Raw genomic sequence first — 18657 nt, forward strand, 5'->3', positions numbered from 1 at the left:
TTATAAATTCAATAATTGGAAGCTTCAGTGCTATTCGTGCAAAATAACTTGAGTAACAGCTATGAATTCAGAATGTCTTTTGACCTGCTGTAAGATATGATAATCAGGATCAATTGCTATTAAAATAATGCAAGATTAAATAGATTTCTATAAGATTTTCCATCATGAAATCCATGTATTTATCAAGCATATATTATATGTATATAATGTATAAACGTTAAAAATAATAAGAAACTTTGACTTTTTTACAATTAAAATAAAGCCATTGGAGAAGAATGAATTGACCTACCATACAAATGTTTATTTAATAATTGGAAATATCTGTTAAAGGAATTAATTTTCCACTTCCTCTCTCTCCCTATCTTTCTCTCACTCTCTTTATGTTGTAGTAAGAATAAACATATCTTAATGGAACATATGCAATAGCATTGTAACTTTAGATAAATGCCTTAGCATCTGAGCCAACAAAAAGATTCTGCAATATTACATTTATATGTAAGGTAAAGGTTCCCCTCACACTTATGTGTTAGTCGTTTCCAACTCTAAGGGACAGTGATCATCTTCGTTTCAAAGTCGAAGAGCCAGCGCTGTCTGAAGACTTCTCCGTGGTCATGTGGCCATCATGACTAAATGCCGAAGGCGCATGGAATGCTGTTACCTTCCTACCAAAGGTGGTCCCTATTTTTCTACTTGCATTTTTACGTGCTTTCGAACTGCTAGGTTGGAAGAAGCTGGGACAAGTAACAGGAGCTCACTCCATTACATGGCGCTAGGGATTTGAAGTGCTGAACAGCCGACCTTTCTGATCAACAAGCTCAGCATCTTAGCCACTGAGCCATTACATCCTGTTATTATCCCTGGTTCCACCACAAAACCGCGATGCCCTTATCCGCGCCGACATAAGTGCGGAGGCAAATCCGCGGCGTCCGAAGCGCTAAGAAAAAAACGACCCTACCGCCGCGACAACAGTGCGGCGACAGAAGGGCGTTCTACATGCTTCGTTCTTTGCCTCCAAAGGTAGCCCTCCTCCTCCAGCTGACAGCGGCAGCAGGCACGGGGCAAAGCGGGCTGCCCAGCAGCAGCAGCCTGCGGGAAGGGTCCAGCTCAGCCGCGGGGGGCAGCAGGAAGCGGAGGAGGACGCGGCAGCGGCGGCGGCTGAGGCTCTCCCAGGCCGGCGAAGCGGGCTTGCCCGGCGGAGGCAGGCTGCCCTCTTCTTCCTCAACAACATCTCCTTGGACGGGCGGCCTCCGCCGCCGGCGCCTCCCCCGGAGGAAGAGGCAGGGCGGGCGGCGGCAGCGGCTGAGGCTCTCCCGGGGCCGGCGAAGCGGGCTTGCCTGGTGGCGGCGGCCGCCCATCCAAGGAGATGTTGTTGAGGAAGAAGAGGGTGGCCTGCCTCTGCCGGGCAAGCCCGGTTCGCCGGCCCCGGGAGAGCGTCAGCCGCCGCCGCTGCTGCGTCCTCCGCCGCCGCCAGCGTCGGCGGCCCTGCTCGGGCCCCCCGCGGGCTTCCTGCTGCCCCCCGTGGCTGTGCTGGACCCTTCCCGCAGGCTGCTGCTGCTGCTGGACAGCCCGCTTTGCCCCGTGCCCGCTGCCGCTGTCAGCTGGAGGAGGAGGGCTACCTTTGGAGGCAAAGAACGCTCTTCTGTCGCCGCGCTGTTGTCCCCGCGGTGATGACGCGCGGTGATGATGTCGCGACTTTAGGGACGCGATTTAATCTCCGCTATTTTGCGTAGCGCGGTTTTGTCGTGCCACGATTATCCCTTACATTTATATGTAAGAAGGGAAAAATTTACAGTACTTTGCAATCATAGAAATATGGGATTATTTATTTATTTATTTTCTTATTTTCTGGGACAATTTCAGGGGACAGAAGCTTTAAAAAATATACATTCATTATGTAGAGTCAGTCTGGTTTAAAGACTAGAGTCCGTCTGGTTTAATGACTAAGGCACCAAGCTGGAAATCAAGAGACTCTGAGTTCAAATTGCCTCATAGGCACAAAGTCAGCTGGTGACCTTACACCAGTTGGTCTCCCTCAGCCCTTGAAAACCCCAATGGCAAACCACTTCTGAAAAACCTTCCCAAGAAAAATGCAGGAACTGGTTCAGAAAGTTGACAGCAGTCAAGACTGACTTGAAGGCATAATAAATAAATAAACTACACTAGATAGACATGACTCTTCTTTAATATCATAAAACATTATTTTTAACTTACATATATTAATATAATTTGTAAGGTGATTTGACAAAATATTGAAAACCATCCAGTTTTTTTTCCTGGAAATGGTTTCACAAAGCATCCTATGTAAAAATGAACAAAATTTATCAAGTGATAATGCTTCATATACAGGGGAAGGGAGGGGAGGAAGGTTTCTGACATTCACTGCCAGCTTCCCACAAGGCTGTTCAATGAAAAAGCCAACAGAAACTTAAAAATTCCTCCTGATCCCAGTGGTTTTTTTGCCTGTGTGTTGTTACTCCATATTTAAGTGAAGAAATATTTATGTTTCTTTGCATTTAGGTGAAGATGGGGTGCAGCCCATCACAGGTTATATAATAAAAAGCAATTTAAGCCTTGGATTAGACATTTTTGTTTGAATTCTGAAGCTTAGTTGCCAGTCACTTCCTAAGGGCCAGTTGGTCATCATCTTTTAGGGTCTTGTAGTGAAAAGGATTCTATAGAGTCTGAACAATACACGGCTACCTGTTTTAAGAACACCAGATGTGGCAGGATGAATTCACTTTTCCTGGTAGACTTGTCTTAAACTGTTTAATATGTAAACCAGATGACCATTTGTTGAAGCATACCTTCTTCGAGTACTATCCCATCAAGTCTCCTCTAAACATATTGAACCAGTTTCTTTGATCCTTAGAAGCACCGTTGTTATTATTGAAGTCCAACACATGCTTAAGAAACTCTGTCGTATTCATTTATATTTTATAATGTTACCATGAACGAAGTATCTTGACTAGGAAGTATAAGTTTTCATTGCCTTGCTCACTTTAGTTTTTATTTTTGTAAAGATTATCTTAAAAAGTTGAACAGAAAGACTTGGAAACATAAGAAAAATATAAATAATAAAGTTGGGATATATTTTATCCCAATGCATCATTGTAAATATATGCCAGTTGCCATGTAGCCAAATTTTGATGATGTGTCCTTGGGGATGCTGTAACGGTCATTTGCAAGTCGTAAGTTGCCTTTTTTCAGTACCACTGTTACTTTGAATGATCACTAAAAGAATGGATTTAAGCCAAATTTACCCCTAGTGAATTTATTATAATAGTAAATGTATGTATCGTTTAGACGGAGAAATATATTAGATTTTCTATTTTTAGAATGTTCTTTAGTTATTGCCATAATTTAGGAAGGAAGGAAGGATGAATCTGCATTTTTAATATAACTTAACTTCAGAAAGTTATTTATTTATGAATCTATAACTTTTGCCTTCTGAGGTTTCTGCTGGAACTTTAAAATTAAAGAAAATAATAAAATGCCATTCATTTCCTTTCTTTGCTTTAAAAACCCTGTGCTATTCTAATGTATTGATCTAACAATATACCGTATATTTGCTTCCGTTGTTTTTTCTTTTAGATGTAAGAACAATCATTAAGGGTTCCTGGGGGGGGGGGGGAGAGTTCATACATCAAAAGATCAGCTATTTTTATTGTTTATAAATCCAAACAACATTCTATTTATTATTTCTATATAGTTTCCTCAAATATAGCTTCCTAAAGTGTAATGACTCCCCTTGCTGGCATATCAAAGTCATGACAAAATGTATTATAGTTTAAAAAACTTCATCTCAATATGCAGTTCCAACAAAGAGTAAGAACCTAAATATTTGAAATAAAATATTTGTAAAAAGATAATGTCATGATACTCAGCTTCAGTGCTATACTGCAGTACAATAATGAATAGAAAATACATTTTAATTAAAAAAAACTACTTATGTAAATCACACCTCTTTTTGTTTTAAATCAGTAATTTAAAAAGTAAGCACACATTTTGTCAAATGCAGTATGAAGATGAATTCATTTCAAATTTGGATGCAAATTGTAGTTTGTCTGATTCAATTTAAATATCAAATTATAATTTGTGACAGTCTAGGAAATTAGGGAGGAATTCAATTTTTTTGATTTTGAGAAAACCAAAAGAATATTAACTAAACAATTAAATATGCTTCTGTGGGAAGTTTTTCATTGAATTGGATCCCAATATGGCTTCCATAAAGAGAAGAACATTTTAATGCTAACAATTGCATTATCCCCCCAATTTATTATATTCCAAAAGCACTCCTTTACCCCTAAGAATGGATTTAGGGGGTGGCAAAACAGTGGCGGGATTCAAATTTTTTTACTACCAGTTCTGTGGGTGTGGTTTGGCTTGGTGGGCATGGCAGGGAAAGGATACTGTAAATCTCCATTCCCTCTCCACTCCAGGGGAAGATTACTGCAAAATCCCCATTCCCTCCCGATCAGCCGAGACTCTGGAGGCATAGATGGGGGTGGAGCCAATTGGAGGTGGTATTTACCGATTCTCCAAACTACTCAAAATTTCTGCTACCAGTTCTCCAGAACTGGTGAGAACCTGCTGAATATCACCTCTGTGGCAAAGGGCTATAATGGTATTGGATAAACAGAATTTTCCTTACATTTCTTTAAATCAGTTGTTTATATTCTACAAAGAAAATTAGTCTACAGTATGAAGACATGTAAAATTGGATTAAAATAAACAGTTATACACATTACTATAAACTATGTTTTCTGCCTAACAGAAAGGATACATTTTGTCAACTTTTTCTACAATTTGAGAAAAAATAAAAATTCACATCAGCTACTTTAAGGGAATGTCACAGTTTCAAATGATCAGCTTTGAATCTTAATTGCTTAAAAAATCCTCTGCACTGTCACTTCTGAATTGAAGAAGGTGTGTTCTTAATAAATCATCACTGAATGGAGCTTCATGTTTAATAGTTAAATAATAACAAGTAAGAACAGTCTTACTTGCACCAACAATATGATTAAGCTGCGTAAATCAAAACAGCAATGACAACCAGAGCATTTTGATAAATTGTCATCAAACATTGTTCATGACAGATATAGAAATGCTATATAATTCAACTAGGGGTGTCAAATTCACATCGTCATCGCAGCATCGTGTGACGTATTGTAACTCCCCCCCCCTTCGATAAAAAGGGCATGAATGTGGCCAGCGCATGTCACATCTGTCCCGCGGGCTGCGAGTTTGACACTCCTGAAGTAGGCTAAACTATTCCTTGGCTGCATTCTTCCTGGTTATATATGCAGTTGTGTATTTTGAGAAGACGTAGTCAAAATCTCTCTTAAACATGGGCAGTCAGTTGAACCTTTCTTTAGTTTTGTGCTTTTAACATCTGTTTTGTATAACTGCAAGATTAAGTAACATTTTTTATAGAAACTATTCATTAGGTTTATGCCTATGTGACATTTGTCATCATCAGCAAACAGGGAATCCTAATGTTTACAGTTGTAAATCAGCTAATTGTGACTGGTTTCTTCTACTGATTTCTGATCTACACACCACAGTTCATGGGGCTAATCTTATAGCAATTTGGTGGGGAATGGCAGCAAAATGGTGAAGGAGAAAGGTGTATGCCATATGGCTGTGATGGCGAACCTATGGCACGCATGCCAGAGGTGGCACACCAAGCCACCTCTGTGGGCATGTGTGCCGTCACCAGCTGGTCTTCGCAGCCACTGAAAAACAGCCAAAAAACAGGCATGTGCGCAAAGGTCAGCTGGCCGGCATGCATGCATGTGCCAGAAACCCAAAGAACAGCTGGCCAGCACATGCATGCAGCTGGTCTTCGGGTTTCTGGCGCGCACACATGCGTTCCAGTTTCGGCCAAAAAGATTTGCCATCACTGCCATATGGACTTCCTTGTACTTCTACCCTAATCTGCTGCCTCAAAATCCACAGAAAAATGATCCCACTATTAGAGCAGAAGTATATTAATATATCCATACAGATTGAGAACCAGCCTGGTTTTTCTTTTTTTCCCTTTAGTTTAAACCGATCATCATCTGACTTTATTTTGTCACTAGAGGGCACTTCACCACACAAAATCATTTTTGTTACTAAAAAATAGCACATCTATTTTGTAACATAAGGTCTATTTTCATGCACTGAAGCATCTAAAAATAATGATTTTGTGCTATTTTAGTCTTAGATACAGATGCCTTTCATGTGGTCAGCGTGATATATCAATTATAATGCAAGTTAAACATTTAAAATAGTCCAGTTTGTTTCTATGGAGAACTTTGCTCTATACACTGGGCAGCCTATTTTACAAAAACAGGTAGGCCTTGACTTACAACAGCTCATTTAGTGACTGTTCAAAGTTACAACAGCACTAGAAAATGTGACTTATGACCATTTTTCACAGTTACGACCTTTGCAGCATCCTCACGATCATGTGATCAAAATTCAGATGCTTGGCAACTGGTTCATTTGTATGACCATTGCTATGTCCCAAGATCATGCAATCACCTTTTGTGACATCACAAACAAAATAAATAGAAAAGCTAGGTTAGTTTAGCAACCGAGCTACAAACTTATCAACGGCAGTGATTCATTTAATAACTGCGGCAAGAAAAGTAGTAAAATGGGGCAAAACCCACCTATCAAATATCTCATTTAACAACAGAAATATTGGACTCTATTGTGGTCATAAATTGAGAATTATCTGTATAATAAATATGTACAAACCAGTGGTGGGTTTCAAAATTTTTTAGAACCTGTTCTGTAGGTGTGGCCTGCTTTGTGGGAGTGGCTTGCTGGCCTTGTGACCGGGTGGGAGTGGCTTGCCAGCCATGTGACTGGGTGGGAGTGGCTTGCCAGCCATGTGACTGGGTGGGCATGGCCAACTTGTAAAATGTGGTGAAACTCACTTAACAATGCTCTTGCTTAGCAACCAAAATGTTGGCTCAGAAACTCTGGCATTTAAAGCACGCAAATCTTAAAGCTGTCAAGTTACAAGACCCTTGCACCCATAACCCTTTAGAAAAAAAAACCCAGGGGTGTTCAAACTTGACAGCTTTAAGACTTGTGTACTTCAACTCCCAGAATTCCTCCTCTCGCTCTTCATCTTGATGATGTGCAGATGGGCGGGGGGAGGGAACTGGAACCAGTTCTAAATGGCACTATAGATTTGTGGAACCTCTTCTATAGAAGAGGTTAGAACTGGCAGGAACCCACCCCTGGTACAAACTCTCACTTATAACAGAAGTTAGCATTGGGATTTCTAGGAAAGAAATGGCAAATTAAAAACAATGGCAGTGCAAGAAAGAGCTAGCAAGTAGACCGGACAAGAAGGGCACTTGACATTGCCCACAAATGCTCCAGACAGTTGCTTCTCATGAGGAAATTGCAAGATGGTGACCTCCAGCAGTTTAGAGTTTTGTAGATGAGGGAAATGCCATCTTGCTCAAATCATAGTTGTCTTTAAGGCTATTAGTAGGTTCAGATACTTCTTTTTCTAATCACTTTAAGAAATTGCTTGTTAACTGCTTTTCAATTAGTTTTAGAGGATAAAATGAGTTTCCTTCCATCCTTAGTGAAAGAAGTTTTAAACACAAGTTTAAAGATTTTTTTTCTGAAATTAATAGCAAAAGGGTGGTTAAAACTTAGATTTTAGAAAGTTACAAATGAAGTAAACCAATTTGAAATAGATTTTTGCAATTAATTATTAAGAAACCTTGCCACAGGAAAATTATTTTGTTTGGATCCTTTAAAAAACATAATAAAGTACAACTTTAAAAATTGGACACTACTATGAATTAGAACAAATTAAAGATACAATTAAAAGAGAAGAATGTTCACGCTGAACAGAATAAAGGAAAATATTTTAGCACTTGACATAAAAGGATATTTTTGAACAAGGAGCCCAAAAGTTAATTAATTAATCTTAATAATGCCTCTACAGATAGACTCTATTTAAATATTGTTATGAAGAGGAGACATTTCTAAAATTCTATTTTCACTTTGTCATTATGGGTTACTGAGTGTAAATTAATGAGAAAAAATGAATTTCAACAACTGTAAAATCAAGTTGCAGCATAACAAAATTGTCAAAGATGAAGAGGATCTGAATATTTAGAATGCAGTGTGTGTGTGTGTGTGTATGCATATGTATGTATATATATACTGTTGCCCTGAAAATAAGACTTCCCCAGATAATAAGCTTAATTGGGCTTTTGAGCGCATGCACTAAAATAAGCCCTCCCCTGAAAATAAGGCCTCCCAACTTTATTATTTTTATAAATATCTCAAATACCTAATATTCTTTCTTCTGTTTTCCACACAACAGCCCTATGAGGTGGGTTGAGCTGAGAGCGAGTGACTCACCTAAAGACCCCTAGCCCACTTACATGCCTAAGGCAAGACTAGAACTCACAGGCTTCGGGTTTATAGTCTAGCATCTTAACCGATGGACTAAACTGTTTTCTAAACTGAATTCTCCATACTTTGATCCTGGAGTACTTGTACTGGAGTATTTTAACGGGGCAATATTACATTGGTGCAATTTATGAAGAAATATTCTGAATTGCATATATGTGTATAATTCTTAATTGTAAACATTTGACATAGAATTGTGGGCACTTTCATAGTACTGAATATGAGGTACTTGTCAAAGAAGTACTCATTTTTACCTGCTACCGTCATGTTTTCCAATTAAATCTCCATAATATTTCAGAAATTTTGCATTGTTATAGTATTTATTGGCATAATTGCAAATCTGTTCTTACATTTATTGCTAGATTGCATCAACTGCTAGTAACATGCAGTAGGGCAAATGGCCAAAATTCATTTTCCTGTTATTCTGCCCTGTGGGCCGACTACTTAAATTATGAGAAGAAAGATCCCTTGGTGGCTTATTGTTCTTTGCCAATTGGCTGCTGCTGCCAGTTACAATAGGTAAATAAAGCATATTGGGATTTGATGTGCTTTATTGTGGGGTTGGATCAGGCAGTCAGTGTAAATTTTAATTTAGTAAGATTTGAGTCCATGCTTGAGTCCAATTATAGCAATGTCTGTGTTAATTGTTCTTTTCTAATTTTGTTAGCTTTTTGCCATGGAAATGTTACCCTACCAATGTTTCTTAATTAACCAAATGTATAATCTGTTTTGAATAGTTCTTGCAAAAATTAATTTTAAAATATTTAGATATTTTGGATATTCCTATATAACTAGGGGTGGGATTCTACCAGTTCAGACCAGTTGCTCCGACGATCAGCTGGGAGCAAACTGGTTCACTCCGATGATCAGATGGGCCCACCCGCCTGCCTGTGCTACTGTGTTTCCCCGAAAATAAGACAGCGTCTTATTTTCTTCTGACCCCAAAATAAGCACTTCGCCTTATTTTCCGGGAGGTCTTATTATTTTTGAAGTGTAGGAAGCGACAAGTGTGGTCATCTCATAGCTGCTGCTGTATTGCAATAGTTTCGGGGAGGGCTTATTTTCAGGGGAGAGCTTATTTTAGCGCATGCGCTCAAAAGCCAGATTGGGCTTATTATTATTTTCAGGGAAACAGGGTATTTTCCTACCTTTATCTTCTCAGCTGATTTGCGCAGCAGAGCAGATTGCTGCGCAAATCAGCTCTCTTACTCCTCCAAAGAAACCCGGAAGTGAAGTTTTTTTTCAAAATGCACACACACACACAGCGCAAATCATATGACCACCAAACCGGTTGTTAAACTGGGAGGATCCCACCACTGTAATATAACTAATGATAATGTTATCCATTCAGTCATGTCCAAGTCTTGGCAGTTCTATGGGCCAGCTCTCTCCACATCTCCCAATCCTGCACTACTTTTTTGAGTTGTTCTGTCCTCTGGTGGTGTCAGCTTTGATGGTGTCCAGCCATCATGTTCTTTGGTGGCCTGGTTTCCTTTCAGTGCTAACTCTTCCAGACACAATTGCTTTCTTCAGTGAATTCTCCTGCATGACATGGCCACAATAAGTGAGATGTGGTTTGGTGATTTCCTCTATACAACTACTGAATAAAATTAAGATTGCTATTTGACAGGTAACTCTAGGATACATTTCTTTGTGTTACTTTTAAGTGAGTAGATTGCATTTTCTGTTTTATCAATGAAATAAATGTGGTCTCAGTTAAAAAAGCTTCCCCTTCCAAAAATTGTAATTCTTTTTATTGTGTCCTTATTTTTTGACGTCTGTTTCCATCTTTGATATGTTTAAATATGTTGTGTAGTATTGGTTGTAGTCCAGGGGTGGGTTTCTCGCCCCGTTCCAACCGGATCGGTTGGAATGAGGCCGGCGGCGTCCTCGCGCACGCACGCGGCGTCCGTGGCGTCTGCGGCGTCCTCGTGCACGCATGCAGCGCATGCGTGCACGCATGCGGTGCGCGCATGCATACTAGCGTCTGCGCAATGCTCCAGCTGCTCCTGGAGGATCGCGCAGGCTCTGTATGCGTTCTGCGCATGCGTGGAAAGCGCAGAATTCGTAAAAACCGGGTAAGGAGCGGGCGCGGGTGTGCGGGCGCGCGCGGGCGCGGGGGGGGCGTCGCCATTCCCGGAAGTTACTTACTTCTGGGTTCGGCGACCAACCGGATCGCAGGGACCGGTGCGAACCGGTCGAAACCCACCCCTGTTGTAGTCCCTTCTTGAACCTCTCTGTAACTTTTTGTTGAGGTCCATTCTGAAAGTTTTGTATTTCTTGGCATTGCTTCTCTTCTCTTTTTGGCATTTTCCATGCTTTTTCTGATACGCAGTTTGCTTTCTTCTCTTTTTTCATTTTTGGTAGGCTCTTTTCACATTCATCCTAAACAACTTTTTAAAATTCATACCATAATTCTTTAAGTTCTCTCTCAATGAAATGCAAAGCAATTCCTGATGTCTCATTGAAAATACTGGGGATCTGCTCAAAATCATATAGTTGTTCTTTAGTTTAACTTGCGTTTTCATATTAGCAGTTTGTGATCTGTTTCTCAGTCAGTGCCTGGCCATGCTATAATTGTTCTCTTCTACTTCCTTTAGCAATAATGCCAAGGTCCTAAAATATGTACTTTAGATGCTGATGCCTTAGAATAAGTGCAGAGAAGAGCAACAAAGATGATAATGGGTCTGGAGGCTAAATCATAGGATGAACAGCTGAGAAAACTAGGTCTGTTTATGGTTAGGGTTTACATGATAGCTGCCTTCCAGTATTTGAAAAGCTTTCACAGGGAAAAAGGGGTCAATTTATTTTCCATACCATTTGAGGGCATGGCAAGAAGCAATGGATGGAAACTCATCAGAGGGAAACTCAGCCCTGAAACTAATGAGGAATTTCCTGACATTATGAAACAGCTAACAGTACTTCCTGGAGTTATGGGTGCTCCAACACTGGAGATTTTCAAGAGAAGACTGGACAACTGTTTGTCCAGGATGGTATAAGAACTATTGCCTTGAGCAGAGGGTTGGAGTAGAAGACCTCCAAGGTACCTTCTAGGCTTAAGATTCTATGATTGCTAACTATAAAAGCAGCACTGTTTTTTAAATGTCTTGAGTAATAAATGGTGTGATCATCTGACTGAAAGTGTCCAATCCCAATCCATCTCAATTCACTGGTGTCTAAGATCCTAATTGATGCCATCGCAATTCACCTTTCCTTGTATTGAACCATCCAATGTTCATGGCTCTTACAATACCTACTGCCATTCTATCTTTATGCCTTCTAACTTTATGTTCCTGTATGATGACATCAGCAATAGACATCCCAAAGGCTTTAATCTGATCATGTGATAAACACCATTAGTACTCTGAAAGACCTTCAGCTGTTCCTCAGTAGCATGAGTGCCATTTGACCTGAGGGGCCCATCTTCCTGCACTAAATCATCAATCATTTTATATTTTCTATCCATGTGGTTTTATTGGTAAAAATACAGAAGTGGTTTACTATTTCCTTCTCCCACACAGTACATATTGATGCCTTTGCCATTGTCACTAAAATGTTTATCTGCCTCCAGCAGCTTCCTGTATCATCACTGCCCAATATAAATGACTGCTTGCTTTAGCTGGGCAGCTGGAATGACCTTCACGCCTTGTGTGACCCAGCCTGGATTATATACCCTATCACCATTCTCATCCCTTCCTCCCAGGAATACCTCCTCCCATCACAATGACAAAGCATGGCAGGACTTGGGGGGAGGCAAATGATAATTCAGTTTATTTATTGCTTTTAACCATGATTAAAATACAATCCTAAATGATAAGATTATGCATCAAAAATATTCTTTGTGAAGTTGTTCAGCACAGCACTTCTCTGTTCTTCTTTAAAGTAACATGATATTTTTAGTCTTCTATTCAATCCTGGGGGGAGGAAATGTGACTCTGGAGAGCCATTAACTTTAATTAATAGTTTCCTTAAAGTCCTATTAAAAGCCTGAAAAAAACAGGTTACTTCAATGTTGTGGCCCGGCAGGAGCCGTTGGAGCTGCCACCAGACTCCGACAGCGAGGGGTCTTATGAGTCGGCCCTGGAGGATGTGGAGGACCCTGGACAGGGTTCCGACTCTGAGCAGGGTGCAGAGAGACTGGTTGGTCACCAGGTGGCGCCTGAGCCTTGGATCAGTGGGGAGGAGACAAGAGAGAATGATCCAGAAACCACCTGTGAGTTGTTCCGGGACGCACACCGTCGAAAGGCTACTCGGCGTCAAGAACAACTATGTAATTACAGGAGGTAATTACGCTCAGCTGATGCTCATTAAGATCCTCTCCTGATTGTAAAAGAGAGTGCTTGTGCCACGCCCTTCTTGCAGAAGTCAACGTTAAGGACTAACGAGAAACAAACTTGGTAGGCTGGATTGCTGCCAGAGTTTGTTTGCATTGCTGCCAAGGTTTGTAGGACTTGCTGCCAGAGTGCTTATCTCTTTGTTTATTTTGGGCTTTCAGCCAACAAGAGTCTGGACTGATTAAAAACATTCTTATTTACGTTGGTCTCGGCTTGCGTTCCTGGATGGAGGAGGAGGGGTCAGAACATTCAATAAACATTAGAGGGTACTCACTCATACAAAGTCCAAAGAATTTCATCCAAGTCATTTTCAGAGAATATTGCAGTGGTAATAAATATTCTACAGAATTTTATATCCTGAATGGTCCAAAAAGTATTTTCAAGAAATATAAATCGCCTGAAATTATACAAAAGTAATGTAGTGACCAGTACAAAAAACTCAGAATCATAATCTGAATAGCAAATCCAGCAACATATAATTTCAGGAGCATTTAGATTTATAAAATTGGTTTCCTCCCCCAGGCAATACTGTGTCATATAATCATGGCAACATGTCACAATTAGTGAAGATGTTTCTTTTCTTTTTTAGTCTTGGGAATTAGTTATCTTTGAAATCCAAAGGGAAACAGTGTTTAAAACAAGCTGGTGTAAACATCTGAATGACACAGTTTATTAAGGAAAGAAGGATTTTTATCAAGCTTACTGAAGTCATTATATTGGAGATGAATAATTAACACTGCTCATTTCTTTTTATCTTCTGTGCATAACAATAAGCACCACATGGGCAATTTTTTAAAAAATTCTACCAGTATAGATAAAAATTTATGGGAACATATAGAGCAGGGATAGCGAACCTATGGCACGCGTGCCACAGGTGGCACGTGGAGCCATTTATCAGGGCACACGAGGTATTGCCCTGTCAGCTGGCCAGCATGCATGCGCCTGCTGGCCAGCTGAGTTCAGCCTTTTGTAAACCCATTTTTTGCCTTCCCCAGGCCCAGAGGCATTATAGGAGCCTGGGGAGAGCCTCCCCCGGGGGCCCTCCGGAGGCTTCAGGAGCTTCCCTGAAGCCTTCGGAGTGCAAAAAAACAGCCCTATGGGCAAACCGGAAGTTTGGGAAAGGACTTCCAGTTTGCTCGGGTTTAAGCCCTCCGGAGTGTTCAGGGACCTTCTGGAGGTTTGCTTGTAGGGTCCTTTTTAGTCCTATGGAGGGGCGGGGGAGACTGTTTTCGCCCTCCCCAGGCTCCTATAAAGCCTCTGGAGCCTGGGGAGGGCGAAAAAAGCATGCAAAAAATGAGGGGGGTCTCGCATGTGCAATGGGGGGTTGCGCCCTGCATTATGGGTGTGGCACGCCTGCGCATGACCCCCCTGCACTCCCCCTCCTTATGGCACGTGAGCCAAAAAAGGTTCGCCATCACTGATATAGGGTATGTATGGAAATAAATGAACAAAAAATGTTCAGTGTGAGATTTATGGAAAAATAGTTTCGTTCTGACTTCGTTCTGAAGAAGGGTATTGCAGAACCAACTGCTGATTTTGATCCTGAAAAATTAGTATTTTAGGATTTTTAAAAATGAGACTAAACATCATAATTGCCTTGCTGTTTTTTAATTCATAGTTTGCAAAACTTAGTCATGGAATTTGAGTCTTGTGAATAGGCTTGTTAAATTGCTTTTCAATCTCATTGGTTCTCTTTTTTTCACACTTTGGTCTCAGAATCATTTTTTCAACTCATTTTTTTTCAACTCATTTTTTATCACATGTTTTTGATTGCAAAAATTTCATGTTTAATTCCAGGCATAGGCTGAAACATTTTGCTACTCCAGATAGGGAATCGTCAATAGACTAGAGCATGGGTGTCAAACTCGATCGTGTCATGTGACATATTGTGATGTATCACAATGTTTTTTGCGTTTGTGGAGCCAGTGTGGACCTGGTCTGTGTGTGATGCATCCTGCCTGTGGGCTGTCAGTTTGACAGGCCTAGAGTATCTCTCTCATTCAAATGGTGTAACCTTCTTGTTACATTCAAATCATGACTATAAAGGAGAAAATTCCATTAACATAAATATTATACAATACTTATATAATAACAAAGCAACCAAAACAAAACATTTAAAATGCAAATTATATTCCAAATCTTATACTGTGAAAAGCCTACAAAAATCCTGATCAATATCTCAACGCTCATCTTCCAAGGTTCAGGGAACTACTACTAATTATATAAGAATTTGCCTACTGTAAGCAAGCATGTTCAGACATTTTAATGTTTCATCACCTCAGGGCCAGGAGTTCACAGTGATTCATGCATAATTGGAAACATTAATTCCAGCAAAGCAAGAAACTGTTCTGCTGGACAATTTCTAGTTGTATCACATAAATCTTACATTGTGTTCCTTGAGATATTCCAAAATTTCCAATTGGAAACATATCAAAATATCTCCCATGTAAACTAGTTTAATAAAAATATTAAATACAATAGAAAAGGGGGAATATATTTGAAATCTGTTAAGATTAATGTGCTACACTTTATATGCCCTTTTCAAAGAAAAGTTGCAACTAACCTGCCACATTGTGTAACACTTCTACGATCTGTTAGGAAATTTCATTTTGCTTTGAGCATTCGTATAAGAATTAAAAGATAACCTCCAATAGTGTTGTTGCTATTTCCAAGGATTTGCAGATGGTCCTGGATAGACTTTTCTATGTCATTTAAATTTCTCTTTTAAAAATGCTGTTAAAATGCTTATTCAAAATATACTCTTGAAAAAGTTTTTTTTTTAATGACTCAGGTCATTAGTTCTACATCTGATCAACACAGCCTGAATGTGAAAATAACTCTCAGGTACATCTAGTAGAAACTACATGCTATCAGACCATCTACATACTCTCACCAGATAGAGATTCAAAAATGTGCTTACTGCAAAAACACCTGGTGCTAACAGGCAATACAATTCTTTTATAAGTGAACTTTTTTTTTTAAAAAAAAAAGGGATACCTGTACTGTTCGGTCCACTGTTTAAGAAGTTAGCTTGTGGATAGACTGATGCAAAAGCAACAATTCATAATGGCTTCTCTGATCTCACTCTGGATCCCTACCAAGTCATCTTTAGAGATAGTTTTTTCTGAATTCTAATTCTTGCTTGTAACTTGTTTTTTGTCTTTTGCTTTCCAACCTGATTTTGCTTTATGAAAAAGTTGCATTTATATTCTGTTTTTCAGTTTCACAACTTCATGAGAGTTTCTGATTGACAACACTAAGGAATGAAACTGCATTAAAGCTAATGTTCTGCCACTGATTTATGGCAGCAGAATGAGATTATAAGGAAAATATTGGACAATTTACTGGAAAAAAATTGGCTCAAATTATTTCAGCTGAGCTTTTTCAATACTTTATCCAAACTGAAAAAAAATTCTTCTATTCATTTTTAAAAGGTACTCCATCAAACTATATTATGTGCTCTTAGTCTGGCTGAGAATGCTGGGAATTGAAGTTCATACATTTTAAAGTTGCCAAGGTTGAGAAACATTGGGCTAATCAGTAACACTGGAGAAGAAAAATGTGAGCATCCCAAACGAATTGCTTTCTTGAAGTAATTGTTTCCTGTGGCAATTCAAATTATAGTTTCTCCATTTTCATATGAAAAATAAATTTGCTTTACTTGTGATCTTCCTATATATGTCTGTGAACTTCAAAACGTAAAAGAATACCGCCATGATCTCCTGCATTTACAAAACTGATGTTTCCACTCGTGAATGATCTTTAGCAAGATATTTGCTATCAATGCAGCTGAGTCTGTGTTTCCAAAAGGTCAGAATGCAGCTTTGCAAAATGTAGGTAACATTATCTCCATGCAGCAGCTGATGTGCTGAAAGTCTTTGTGTAGTGTTGGCACAATCATCATTCAAATTTATCTATTAAGAATTAATTTAAAAGTTATGCCAGGAACTGACTTGTTTCCATTTTCTAGGCATTTGTATTTCGCAACAAATGAAACGCCCTGGATGATGTTTCTTTATTGTATATTAATAAAAACTCAGAGGAATGGTCGAAATTAAAACGTGTTTACAGCTTTTTTCACTGAGCTTGTACTTTCAATATTTTAATCTCTGCTTGCCACCTTAATCAGGGAAAGTATTTATGTTCAGTTGTACTTTTCCTACAAATGCAATTTACCACTCAATTCAATAAATCTCCACTGACTTTGGCAGTTTGGGTCCTTGTTTATTCCCACTTACATGGTTCCACCATTGGCATTACTTACTGGAACTGAATTCCTCATCAGCCTGTACAAGTTTGTCAAATTAAGGATTTATCCAAGTAATTAGTCAAATTGTATCCCAGCCAGATATTAGCCTTTGCAGGATGGTCCCAATCAGTGGTGAGATTCAATTTTTTTTACTACCAGTTCTGTGAGTGTGGCAAGGAAAGGATACTGTAAAATCTCCATTCCCTCCCCACTCCAGGGGAAGGTTACCACAAAATCCCCATTCCCTCCCGATCAGCTGGGCAGATCAGGCAGAGAATAGATGGGGGTGGTGCCAGTCAGAGATGGTATTTACCGGTTCTCTGAACTACTCAAAATTTCTGCTACCAATTCTCCAGAACTGGTCAGAACCTGCTGAATACCACCTCTGGTCCCTGTTATGAAAGTGATATAGGCAGACATATAGTAAGGAAGTACAACTAGGGACCTGCAACTCAATTGTTAAGCAAAGGAGCCACTAGGTGAAAGCACAGCTGTGCTTATTATCTTATTTCAGCTTTCCTTTCTTACAGACCTGAGAAGGTCATAAATGCAAGGATTGGTTGCAAAGTTACTTGTATCATTGGTGACTTAGTTTGTGCACCATTTTGATTACAGACTTTGAGTTTCAACAAAAAAAGAAAAGAAAAATATATGCCTTGATGGTCTAAGAAAGAAAGAACTATGTTCCTGAAATAGATATTAGTGTGAAAAGGGAGATTTCAGGAGGGAGGTGTTGTTTTGTTTGTTTGTTTGTTTGTTTAGAAACTACAAGAGTATTACTGCATTTGAATATCTAGAAATGTCTAGAAAAACTTGTCCATATGTATGGTACATTATTGCACAGAACTAAAAATAACCACAAAATGGCCAGACCTTTAGAGAACAGATGCGGATGCCACACTTTTGATATATAATATATAGTGGAATATAGTGAAATATGTATATAATCCAGGCATTGGACCTAAAATGAAAAAAACTTTATAGGTGAGACCATACCTTACAAGTTTAAACTGAGAATTCCTTGAGTCATTGAACCCAAAGCCGGTCAATTGCCTCCTAACTTCCAAAACAAAGAACTGTAGAAAAAGAGTGGTTGAAATAGACCCATTTGTTATTTTAAATTCTGTTGCCATGGTCCTTCCAACTGCAGCACTAAAACTAATTAATGCCCATTTCCTTCAGAGACTATCAAACTGCACAGGTCGCTGCTATACACATTCCCATCAGATTGCTTTCAGACATACTGAACCTTTGATAAGCATAGCCAGCAGTGAAATCAAATGGGGTAACCTTTATTGCAGTTTCTTGCATATACTACTGTAAACAAATAGGACTCCTAGAATCATAAAATCATAGGACTGGGAGGGGGAAAAAGCAGGAGTCTTTATACCATTCCAGACAAATAGATACTCCCCATCATCATGGGCCTTGTCTTCTGCTTTCCATGACCATGTCAAGAATGAGAGGTTATCCTGTGACAGCAGCCAACAGGTTTTACATAAGAAAGCTTCATGAACTGATTAAGGACAATCAGCAAATCACTAAAATAAAAATTGTCAGGAACTGGTTGAAAAGACAAAGTTCTTTTGTGATGGTTTTAAGAAGCTCATCCATCCTTGGCAGGTAATTATATGGAGA

The 18657-nt window shown here is 39.4% G+C and overlaps 1 protein-coding gene across 6 annotated transcripts in view; it reads left to right on the forward strand.

The window, feature by feature from the left end:
• The window catches only part of CHST9 (carbohydrate sulfotransferase 9), a 70295-nt gene that overhangs the window by 40378 nt on the left and 11260 nt on the right, over positions 1-18657 (forward strand). Inside the window, exons 1-2 of one of the 6 annotated variants that reach the window (XM_087707139.1) lie at positions 16014-16204; positions 18478-18642. The exons of 3 other annotated variants lie outside the window; for them this stretch is intronic. The gene's annotated coding sequence lies outside the window, so the exon portion shown is untranslated. Of the gene's footprint in view, positions 1-16013; positions 16205-17275; positions 18643-18657 lie in introns of those variants that run through there. 2 more of the 6 variants (XM_087707142.1, XM_087707140.1) reach the window with 2 other exon arrangements.

The sequence above is a fragment of the Thamnophis sirtalis genome, unplaced genomic scaffold, assembly GCF_051295495.1.
Source record: "Thamnophis sirtalis isolate CommonGarterSnake01/CBP01778 unplaced genomic scaffold, rThaSir2_p1.2 scaffold_2, whole genome shotgun sequence".
Lineage (NCBI taxonomy): Eukaryota > Metazoa > Chordata > Lepidosauria > Squamata > Natricidae > Thamnophis > Thamnophis sirtalis.